The sequence below is a fragment of the Lepisosteus platostomus genome, chromosome 10 (genome assembly GCF_059453375.1).
Source record: "Lepisosteus platostomus isolate fLepPlt1 chromosome 10, fLepPlt1.hap1, whole genome shotgun sequence".
Taxonomy (NCBI): domain Eukaryota; kingdom Metazoa; phylum Chordata; class Actinopteri; order Semionotiformes; family Lepisosteidae; genus Lepisosteus; species Lepisosteus platostomus.
The window spans coordinates 33,430,680-33,443,367 of NC_142620.1; the positions used below are offsets into that span (position 1 = coordinate 33,430,680).

The 12,688-nt window shown below is 43.3% G+C and overlaps 1 long non-coding RNA gene across 1 annotated transcript; it reads right to left on the reverse strand.

The window, feature by feature from the left end:
• Positions 1-10,005: 10,005 nt before the first annotated feature.
• Positions 10,006-11,150, reverse strand: LOC148653653 (uncharacterized). Its single transcript, XR_015941548.1, has 3 exons — positions 11,064-11,150; positions 10,841-10,927; positions 10,006-10,359 (listed from the first exon to the last, which is right to left on the reverse strand). It is a non-coding gene; the product is annotated as an uncharacterized LOC148653653 (long non-coding RNA).
• Positions 11,151-12,688: the final 1,538 nt, after the last annotated feature.

Consider the following 12,688-nt stretch of genomic DNA (forward strand, 5'->3'; position numbering starts at 1 on the left):
TAATGGCCTGTCACTTTACAGTACATATAATCTTGATTTTTCCAGTTTGTATACAAAAAGGTTGAAAACAGGTAACCTGTGGCAGAATAAACTGGCCAAATTATTTAACTGCAGAAACACAGTTCTTGTTCAAGGTATCTGCTGAATTATCCATTGGACAAAGCCTTGAAATGTCTTGTAAATATTCCTCTAAAAATCCCCACAATTTATTAAAACATTATTTTTCTGTAATAATAATAATAATTGCTTTCACTTATATAGCAATTTCTGGACACTCAAAGCGCTTTGCAGATAATGGGGACTCCCCTCAACTACCACCAATGTTCAGCATCCACCTCGATGAAGCAGTGGGAGCCATAGTGCACCAGAACGCTCACCACACATCAGCTATTAGTAGGAAGGAGAACAGAGTAATGAAGCCAATTCATTTTTTTTAAAGATAACTTATAGCAAGCACCAGATTTAATTCTGCAGCAGTTCAATCTTATCATATTGTTATGAGTGCCTTTAAGAATCTAAGAATGGGGACACCTACTTTGTGTGAACATTTTTTTCAGCATTTCAAAGCAAGAGGATGTTATATAAGAGTCCCAGATTCACTGATAAAAGCAATTGTAACGTTTATCTTGGTTTACCTTAGATAATTAAGGTAAGGGTAAATTATTAATGTCTATCAACAGTACAGTAACAGAGTAGCAGTATAAAGCGACACCTTTCGTCAAACTTTTGACAGGTACCACGCCCCCTTTTCCAGCCAATGGGAGTAAGCGGTGGTTGGTTGTCCCGCCCCCTTGCCAGCCAATGGCGTGTTGTTATTTGTGCCTGGCCCACCCCCTCAGGAGCCAATGGTGTGTCGTTAAGGGTCGGAACTCCCGCCTCCCCCCCCCCGGCTGGTCGGTCCGGAGCCTCAGGGTCCTAAAGCCCCAAGGCGGCGCATTCCTCTCTTTAGGTGTGTGAAAGTGTGCATTGGTTTGGAAGGGGACCATGTCTGCAGCGGGGTTGAGTGCGCTCCATTATAACCCTAGGAAATCGGGTAGTTACGGCGGCGCGGGGAGTCTGGTGCGGGCCGCGAGATCCCAGGGTGTGAGCGACGCCAGCCGCGGCCGGGTGGCCGAGTGGTTGTCTGGCCAGGCTGCTTATACGCTGCACAAGCCGGCGCACGTAAGTTTTAAGAGAAACAGGACGCTGGTGTCCGAAATGGACTGGCAGTGGCAGGCCGACTTGGTGGACATGAGAGAACACCACGAGTTCAACGATGGTTTCTGTTACATCTTAATGTGTATAAACATGCTGTCTAAATACGCTTGGGCCGTGCCGCTGAAAACCAAGACTGGAGGGGCCGTGACAGGCGCCTTCCAAAATATACTGCAAGAGGGGCGTGCTCCTAAAAAGCTACAAACAGACGAGGGTAAAGAATTTCTTAACAGGACCTTCCAAAATTTTTTCAAACGTGAGAATATTGCCAGCGATGTGAAGGCTAGCGTGGTCAAGAGGTTTAACAGAACTATTAAAACAAAAATGTGGAGGTACCTGACACACAAAAACACCTTTCGATATATCGACATCCTTTCAGATCTTATTTACGCTTATAACCATAGTTACCACACGACTATTAAACGAACCCCGGCTTCTGTTACGTCCGACAACTCCCTTGAGGTGTGGAGAATGGTCTATGACGACCACTTTAAGAGAAAACCGTCAAAGTTTTCATTTAATGTGGGTGATCACGTGTGGGTGTCCAAAATAAAGGGAGTGTTTGAGAAGGGATATGAACAGACCTTCACAGATGAAATTTTCATTGTCAAAGAGCGGACCGCGGCTCTGAGACCCTATTACAAACTGCAGGACTACGCAGGCGACGACATTAAGGGCTCCTTCTATGCCGAAGAGCTACAGAAGATAAACCCTGATGTTGAGAACGTCTACCGCATCCAAACTATTTTAGCAGCCAGGGGTCGTGGCAAAAACAAACAGCTATTGGTAAAGTGGCACGGCTGGAGCCATAAATTCAATAGTTGGGTAAAGGCTTCAGAGGTCCGAGACATATAGAGGTGGTGAAAAATGAACCCCAATGGTTTCTATGTGACGCTGGCCAGTAATTCATCCTCAAAGATGTTTCCAAAGAACACCAACGCGTGCTTCACAGAGCATCTGGCAAAGGCGATTGACCTGGACGGGGGCTGGAAAGTGGGCCTGGTCGAGCTGCACTATCCGCATACGCTAAATACTTTTGATGAAGACGAAGTTTTTCTGTTCGTCAGCGATGAGCTCAAGACTATATGGACCTGTACCTTACCGAGAGAGTACTACAGCAACATCGAGCAGCTCTTGCATGAAATGAAAGGGGCTGCGGAAAAATCCAAGTTAACGGCTGTAAGTCTTAAATACAACCCCATTAGCCGGTCGGTAAGGATTGTTAGTGATAAACGGTTTGTTATACAGGTGCATAACCGCCTGGCGAGGATGTTGGGTTTCAAATCGGGTGTCGGGGGTGTAAAATCACCCCACCCCGTCGATATGACTGGCGGATTTAACACCATGTATATATACACACCGATATCATAGAACACCAGTTAATAGGCGACGTCTACGCACCGCTTTTGCGTTGTGTGCCCTTCAGAGGCGTGGATGGTGAATTTGTCACAGTATTGTACGACAAACCCCATTACGTGCCGGTGAGCATCGACCATTTTAACAACATCACTATTGAAATAAAGACGGATCAAAACGAACACGTGTCATTTGCATTTGGAAAGGTCATCGTCAAGTTGCATTTCAGACCTGTGAAAGCGACAAACATCTAAAAGGATGACAGTCATCAAGAGCTACGGGGATCCTTCTTTGTATACGCACTACTACAAACAACAGGCTGGTTATGGATTACCAGGATTTTCAGGGCTACCGGTTCAGTACGGCGCTGGTATCGGGGGTATTTTCAGAGCGCTATTTAGAAAAGCTGTGCCTTTTCTGAAACGCGGGTTTGAAATAGCTAAGCCGCACATGGCATCGGCGGCTAAAAACATCACCAAAGACGTGGTCGGCAACGTTACAAGCGCGGTCATGTCTAAGGTGGCTGCACATCAGCAGGAAGGTTCGGGTCTAGCATACATGTGCAGGGGTGTCAAGAGAAAAAGACAGACGTCATCATCTCACCATCGGGGGCCGCCGAAACCTGATAAAAGTACGGCTAAGCGCAGACAGTCAACTCATAAAAGCTTCAGGTCGACCAAGAAGGGCGTGACACACCGCAATCAACGAGACACGAAACGAGACATATTTTAAACATGGCTTTTGTTCACGGCAGGTCTGCAGAATGTACCAAGTCGGAGCTGGACATATTTCAATTAGCGCCTTCCCAAACAAGCGTCGAGAAAAGCTTTTACATAGAAGTTTCACCCCTCATGGCCCTAACGGAAAACGCACCTTTGGAGTTCTACGTCGCAGGCAACGGAGAAGATTATTTAGATTTAAACAACACGCTGCTCTATTTGACCTGTAAAATAACGGAAGCAGACGGTCCGGACATTGATGTTCCCCAGTGATGCCCTAGCACGCGAGAGACTGTCGTGGCGCCTGTTGTGTTTAATAGTTCATACTCACCCACACGACCGCCCCGGTGAACACTGGCTTGCTATTTACTTACCCGACGACGAGGGCACAGAATTTTTCGACTCCTACGGATTTTCACCCGAAGCCTTCTCTTTCCCAAGAACATTATTGATTTCTTAACTAGAAATGCTAATTCCATATTTTACAACAACAGACAATTGCAAGATTGTTTTGCAGTGACCTGCGGTCTACATTGCGTCTTTTTTCTATACCATAGATGTAAAGGTTTATCTTTTAGAAACATTTTAGAACTATATTCTCCGAATGCAATCCAGAATGACCGAATGGTGGAAACGTTTCTGAAAAACTGACGTCGTGTGAGACGGAGACCCCTGTACCCTTTTAAGCCCTTTGAAAATACGAATGTTCAATTATGTGGGTGTTTACGACAATAAATGTTAATCGACCGTCTAAAATAAAAATGAAATCAAACCATTATGACGTCTGTGTGGTTATTATTTAAAAAGAACACAAAACATGAATTAAAATCAATACAATATTTTTATTATACATTCACTGTTATAGCGCTAAAGCTTTTTTTAATACATGTTACAGCCAAGCCATTTTCTTACATTTTTAACCATATTGCGCACGCTTTTTAATATACATTTCAAGTCATTTATCACAAACACACATACCCAGAGAAAAAATGTTACAAAGACAACCATGTGGGTCTAGGTATTAATGATCGTCTCCTAGCAGCGGTTATCTTAGAGACCGGGTCGACTGTCGACAACTCTACCGGTTGTTTCAAAGTTTTGACCGACGCTGCACACTGCAACAGGGCAGCCTTGAGTTTTTCAAGTAGCTCTCGGTTACCAGCGTTGGCTAGCAAGGTGCCCGGCACGTTGATTTTTAACATAGCCTCCATGAACACATCCCAACCTTTTGGCTTCTTACCGACCGCAACTGCTTGCTGCTGTGTGAGAGCCCTGACAAGATCAATCATGTGAGAGCGCTCAACGGGTACCCCCTTGTACACAAATTCCCCCTTTTCATTCCAGGCTATTAATGGTTCATTGCGGGCCATGGTCTTTAACAATATCTCAGCATTTCTCCAGAACTGCTGAGACTCGCTGTCCAAAATATACCCAAAGTCAGCGTCGCTCGATGACGGCGGTTGTGCTAACGTGCGTGATAGTTCGGTGGGTGCATTTTCCGGTAATACAACAGTTAAAGTCCCCTTTTCGGAAGTCTCCTGGCGTACTAATGTCAAATACCGTTGTAACACCTGGCTGTTGATTTCTGCCATAGCCTCCATGAACACATCCCAACCTTTTGGCTTCTGCGTCAGCGTCAAATACCGTTGTAACACCTGGCTGTACAATTTCACTTTTTCATATTCGTCCAGATGCGAGTTCTGAAGAATGTCACGCATTTCATCATCCAACCGACGGGCTGTTATTTTGCTTACATCGCTTTCGAACCCAGACCGCTCTCAGAGTCGATCGAGCTGTTTCTGAGGTACCAGGTACATTTTTTCAGCGTGCTCCATTATTGACGTTGTAGAAGCCCCGTAATCAGTGGTACTGCAATACTCAACAGGGTCCCGATAAAACCACCAGACTGGTTCACCAAGAGTCTCTTTCTTTTAAGAGAAAGACCCTTTCGACTCAAAGTCTTTATAAGCTTACGCTTTCTCTTCAGGGTCCCAAACTGGTATGTTCCCTTTCAAGGTATTCAAGGCGATTTCAACTATGGCCTGCACAAGATCATTTGTAGCCCCGCAGAGAACAGCTTTCCGCTGCTTGGGGGCAGCTTTTACCAGAAAATGTAAGAGAGTCAGGTTTCTCCGAACGCGTGAAGACATGACGAAGCCCCGAATGTGTTTTTTCGACTGAGTCTGTGGTTGCGAGATCACCGACTTTTAGATTTTTGAAATACATAAGCCGTGGGTACATCTGGGGGGAAAAGACCTGTTCGCAAGCGATAGTCATCTGGGGTGTCGGCATTTAAATCCACCAACAAGTAACCGAAAGGTTTTTTAGTAGCGTCATCGAACACTTCCAAATAAAATTTGGCTTTACCGGGGTACATCTGCCGGGACAGGGTTGTAATCTGTAGTTTATCTCTAGGGTTTTTAAACAGCACCATGTACTTTGTATTTAACGCGATGGTTCTACTTTTCCGGCCTTGACAAAACACATTTTGGACGATATACATGATGCTGAGGTTTCGGTGGTGTACGCATTTGGTAAAAGCTTTTTCTATCTCATTATTTTCACACGCAGACTCCATCAAATCATCAACTATAATCAAATTTACTCTACCCGGCGGCAGTAGTATCACCGTTCTCCAAGAGCTGTTTTATAAAATAACTTTTACCGCAATTCGAGGGTCCGGACAAAATGCATGAAAAAGGGTGTTTTAACCTGACATCCATCATGTTAATATCCGTAGGGCAACGATGTCAAATTTTCTTGCAGCACCCGCTTGTCGTACACCACCTTCTGAGTTTTCTTTAAGGTCCGGGTCTCAATGCGCCAATCCTTTTTAACAAGCATGATCATCGGCTGTTGAATAGAAATGTGTTTAAATTCCCGGCACTCTGCATAAGGGTTAACGCCATAGTCAAAAACCAAGTCCCGCAGACTCTCAAAGTTAACTTTTTCACAATTGTTCACATTGAGCGTAATGCCTTTTACCTTTAAACAGGCTTTCCCTCCAGACAGTTTGTACCCGTATGACTTGGGTCCTGTTGATACAAACTCGGTGATGTGTTGTCCAGCCGCGATTGTGCTGGTCAGCTCACCCAAGTAGTCACCCAGTTCCGGATTCCACTCACCCTCCCGGCTCACAAAGATAACGGAATCTGTGTCGTGGTACAGACAGCAGCCTTGCAAAGCATTTAGCAGATTGTATAACTTCAAGCGGGCATAGGCGGTTGTAAAGCTAGCAATGAAAATGTTAGTGTTTGAATGGCCTGTATAGTGGTGTTTAGTGTGTTTCCACGTAACACAGGCTGTGTTTTCATCGATAAACTCGCAGGCTGACACGTCATGATATGGCGTAAATAAGTACCTGAACAATTCATCGGGGTTTCTCACAATGGCGGTCTGTGGTAAATTGTCTCTTTGTCCATACTTCCCCCACAAACTGTTCAAGGCAATTTTTGAAAGCTGTCTTTTGGCCGGATTCTTTTTAATGTTGCCAGGGTCCAGCCGGACACCCTCTTTTTCATAATATTCACTGATATATCTTTGTTGTTTCGCGACATCTGTACACCACTCTGGAAACCCCGAAGCTTCCTGTTTCCCTTTCAGATGCAGTTTGATGTAGTCGGTAAAAAGATCGTGTGAGGCCTTTTCAAAATGCCAAATTGAGTAAATTTTACACACTCTATACCCCAGATCTAAGGCCATCTGTAATTCAGGGGTGCACCAGACACCAGTCAAGGCGCGATCTTCATCACCGTGCTCACAGGGGGTGGTCGGTTTTGTTTCAGCACACGTACGACACAGTGTGAAAAACAGTTTTTTGTCAATTTTGGTTGGAAGAACTGGAAAGTACAAACGTCTGGGTGGGTAAACTTTCACCTTCGCTAAACCAAAATACCGTTTTAAATCTCCAAAGTTGTTATATATTATTCGGGGGTGCCCCAGTGGGTATTTTCTAGTTTTGTTCACAAACGGATACAGACTGGTGAAATCATAGTAATGAATTTTTTCACCGGGCTGCGCTGTGTAATGCAAACAAATCGCATTTGTTCTCCCCCCAAAAAGCAACTCGCGCGGTTGCAGAGGCTCTGGTAACTGCGCAGCTGTTAGAAATTTACCCAAGTCCCCATTTTCAACAAGCGTGTCTCTGAACTCTTGCTCCCACAAAACACGCACGTTAAAACCTCTCATTTTGAGAAAATTAATTTTAACCATCATCTTTCTGTACAACCAGCCAAAAGTAGTGTTTGTCAGCGGATTAAAATCGTTTTCACAATAACAAACGCTACAACCGTGAAAAAAGCAACCGTTGAACTCAAAGGCTGTCGGCACTCCATCAATTACAGCATAACCATCCAGAAAATAATGGGCCAACCTTGAACTCACCGGCCGTGGTTAACGCGTGTTGGATTTTAACGGGCTCTGTGTGTGTTTGATGTACATAAGCCATTGAATGCTGGGTGTAGAAAATCATTTTTGCTGGCGGTGGTAATTGTCATGGGGTAGCAACGCAATCGTCTCTTCCTGTAAAACCATAAGTCTGAACATGGCCATGCAGACACTAGCGATGGTCACAAACTGAAAGGGATCGATGCAGACAACGCAGGCGGCCCCTAACTCAGTCACGCGTGTCTGTCTGGTCATATTCATGACCTCGTCCCGAAACCTGATACAGCCTTCTCTTAGAATTGCCACATCCAACTGGCAGTAACGTTTCAACTCTCTCTGTAAGTTAAACACACTTCCCCTGCATTCTTCATACCAAACCAAAAACTCGGCTTTCTCGCTCGGCAGCATGTAGTTAACCCCGTAAAGTTCTGGCGGCGGCATCGGTCCAACATAATTTTGGTTTTCTGAAGTGTTCATCAAGTGTGGAAAATGACCCTTACCCCCTGGGAACCCCATGGCAGCCGGCAGTTTGCTTAATTTCATAGGTAGAAAGTTTAAAGATTCGATAAATCTGATGTTCTGAGCTTTTACGGTCATACAAATTATCTTACCACCCTGATTAATTAGTTCAACGTCCATCTTTTCAGCTAACAACTGTCTGATCACTAGGTAATTGTCATATCCCTTGCCATTGTGCGATATGAACGTATGGTTTTTGAAACGTCTATCGATAAATGTACACACAAAATCCTTTAGACAAGTTTCGCCATAAAATTCCCAGCTTCGTTTATTGTCAATATGAAGGGCGTGGACGTAATTTGGTATGTGTGTCCCCGTTTCTTGCATGCATTCAAAGTCGAAAAAAATGTACTTGTTTGAAATTTTGGGGTTGTCCAAAGGCGGTATGTAGCACAAATGTGTGTCAGGGGTGTCGATCACGTTGTTACAACGCGAGCACAGTTTCTCTTTACATTTGTGACTTGTGAGGTTATAAACCCCACATTTCTCACAAAAGACCCTGAGCTCACACTTACTAACACCCGTCGCCGCATTCCGAAAGTGTCTCGCCAAACACCGAGAGCTACGACAAAAGACCTTACAGGCCGGGCAATTCTGAATTTCTGCATCAATTTCGCAACACTGGGGATCTTAACAGGTTTTACAAGCTTTAACACAGGCGTGTGCGTTCTTGTGGCTATACACCGCATGGCAGTTAGTGCATAAATACGCCGCCCCCACAAAAGCTTTAATATTTAAAACCCCATAAAAATGCTCTTCATGCAGTAGAACAAAAAGTATTTTAGAATTTGGTGGTGTGGGCCCCGTTGTAAAATATTTCCAATCACCCTGGTTGTGGTACAAAATTTTAATGACCACCTTTAAATGTTTTTCAAAAGCGGTAATGTCTGACAAACTAATTTTCTGATTCTCTGGAAAACCCAACTCTTTGTGCATTCGTTTAGCGCCCTGTAACATTTCCCCATCGGTACAACCTTCATTCAACAAACCGTACACACTCCCGGCGAAACACAGATTACCGCCCGTGTAATGTAAGTCGATAAGGTGCGCTTTTTTCGGAGCAATTACCCGGCTGTACAGAACGGATTTAAATCTTCGGCGGGCACCTGCCTGCATATTCCTAACTATCGTCACCACTAATCGGAGGCTGTCATCGGTGAGAACCTCTGTGTGGCTCTGTAAGAGGTCTGAGTTGTGGCTTATAAAATCGGAAGCATTTAATTCTCCGGGGTGTCTCCTGCGTGAGAACAAGGGTTTGTTAAAACCACCTGCAGTCAAACGCAGCTGTACAAAATCATTCGCCCCGATGTTTGGAGAAAGTTCATCCAATATTCTCTGGACTGCACCATGCACAGCGTCTATAGCCTGTACATACGAGGCTATTCTGTCGAGATTAACAAAACGAAATTCTTCATGGTGCTCTGTTGCTCTAAAATTATTATAAGACCTGTTATAACTACGTATACGCTCCAGGAAAACTAAGAGGCCTCTATTCGCCCCTGCACCGCCACCAACCTGATTCAGATCGTTCAGTACAACCGGTTCTCGGTTACCGCCATCCTGTTCTGCTACAGCACCCTCGGGCATTAAGTTATTTTCTACCACTGCATTTTCATTGCGTGGTTCGACCCTTGGGAAATCTGATGCCTCTCTCTGAATCTTTAACGACTCAACAAACATGCTTTTGCCAGTTTAATTCTTTTATTTATGTACAAACGCTTGATGTTGGCAAGCGGTCGGTCTTTTAAACACTTTTTAGACCGCATGTTTAGTCATTTATCCTGGTGGGTCTTCACCAATGCTCCCTGAAACAGCATTACGAGGTAGTGAAATCCAGAGGTTAGATCGACATCCTCTTTAGAAAAACCGTCTAAGAGGTTAGCGGCGTAAACCTGGATCGTTTTTGGAAACACTGCATGTGCACTTGCTAAAGCGGCTCTTAGATTCTCTAAATACCGCTTTTTATCCACCTCATTAGTGCCCACCTTTGATACTAAGTCTGCAATATACCGCACTGAGTATCCCAAATCACCAAGCACCAAGTCTTTAGGCGCGTTATTATTTCGCTCCGAAGGCTTGACACGTTTGGTTTTGGTCAGCGTCTTAACAGCCATCTCCGATGCAGTCACCACCTTAGGGTCTGACGTTTCCGCCACATTTGTTTCGCCGCTCGTCGATACAGCTGCTGTGTGAATAAATAAAATACTTTTTAATACCACGCCAATGCTCCACATCTCAAAATCAGAAAACTACACTGTGATAAAAATAAAAGACTTTTCAACACAACAATCAATGAAATCTAAACTGTCAAAATCAGAAAACTACGATAACTATGATAAAAACGCCACACATGTGGCGCATCCTTACACAAAGGGCTGCGGGTGAATGGAATAAGTTACCCGGACATGTTGTTACACCGGTTTCCTTTACGACTGTGGTGGCGCTACTGGGTCAAGCGGCGTGGTTAACGGCCTATAAACCCCTCGCACAGACCAGTCGCTTTTAACTTTAAAAGCTAAGCAGTTTTAAAATAAGGCTTTTTAACACTCCCAAACAGAAAACTACACGAACTAGGATCTTTCAGCGAATTAACATCCTAACAAAAGAAGTAACGTTTGCCGTAAGTGGATCATAACACATCTTGACCACGCTTAAATTATATTAACCTTTGATTGTTGATTTCAGACGTTTTGAGCTCGTTGACCCAGTTAACGTGTTGGCTCGTCACAGTTTATTTTTTGAAGGTCCGGGGTCTGCACGGAGAGGGAAAATACCATTAGTGAAAGAACTCAACACCGCAAATTACCAAAATATAGAAAAACGGTGGGGATTTTTATTATAGACACGTTTAAATGGCCATGCTAAAAGAATGTTTTATATAATACCGACCTCTTCTCTCAGGCGATCTGATAATATGCTCCGCACCCTCTGGTATGACGTGAACATCTGCATGTGTCTCCACAAGGTTTTGCGGTGGTACAGATGCAGCCATTCAAAGTGAGCGGTACAGACACGTACCGGAGGTAATTGGCTGCGGCGTCGCGCATCATGACACAAGATGACGCGGGGTACCGCGGTACATGATTGGTTGACCGACAGGGGCACTCGTGGTCCGTTGGTCTGTCGTAGAAAGATTTACAGTACAGTAAACGTCTTTACTGTGCCCGTTGTAGATATTGAATTTTACCACTGAAGGGAAATCTTAGTAGCTGAGCATAAAAAGAATAGGAGCATACTGTAACGCGTGTGAAGGCCATAAACGATATTAATTTTGGAACATAAACATACAGTACTGTATATGGCTGGTCTTGGTACTTTAAAGTAAAAAATACACACCAGTATTACATTTCTCCCTAAACATTTTAAGCATCGAAGTCTTTAACTAACGTGATACCGGAGTCAACAAGCATACTTTTAGAATTTGATTACTAGGGAATATAATATGGAATCGCGTATCTAAAGAATTTAATAACGATATGATTATATTCGTGTACTGCGACAGGGCTGTGTAGGGCTGTTTCGCCTCCCTCTTCATGCGACTTCCCCTGTAGCCTACTGGTCTACGTGCCCGACTACCAACTCACGGGTTGTGTGTTCAAATCCAGCTGGTGCTGGACTTTTCTTTTAACAAACATTTCTTCGAAAAAATAGAATAGCGATATTATGGACAATCAATTGACTTTTATATTTCAAAATATCACAACATGATCGATTTTAAGTCATTTTTGATAACAATCAACAAACAAACATTTCTTTGAAAAAATGAGACGTTTCCCTTGGTCAGAGATATAAATATATAATATATAAATAAATTAAATTTTACTAACGTGAAATAGCGTGTGAAAAAGTGGTAGTTTTAAGCTTTTTTGCTAATATAATATGGAATCGCGTATCTAAAGAATTTAATAACGATATGATTATATTCGTGTACTGCGACAGGGCTGTGTAGGGCTGTTTCGCCTCTCTCTTCATGCGACTGTACCAGGAAGAGGATTTCTTTCTATTCGAAACATGTATTTTAAAAGTTTAAGAAGTAAAAACCTTACAGCGTACACAGATTTCTAAACTGATCAGGATCGTTATCTTTGTCTTATGCATAATAATGTCCACCGCTCTGTCCAGCAAATTAATAATAAACTTTATTTTATATAGCGTTTTAAACGAATAAGTAATTAGATTGCTCATAAACCTAATCACTTGCTTTTTCTTTTTATTTAGGCTCAGATTTCAACTATAGATCGTATTATTAATAACCATAATAACAACCAATGAACAAAAACAACCATATAAACATAATACCAACCAAAAACATAGATAACGACCACAATACAAAATCAAATATATCAAACCATTATACTCTAGCAAATTCCTCCAATTATCATAATCCCGCCCCTTATGCAAAACCAAACCCTCCTCCCATCCCAGTTTATCCTCTTTATCATAAACAAAATCCACCTCAATTTTCAACATAAAGCATTACTGCTTACTGGGTTTTTGAGGGGGAGGTGTCTTTC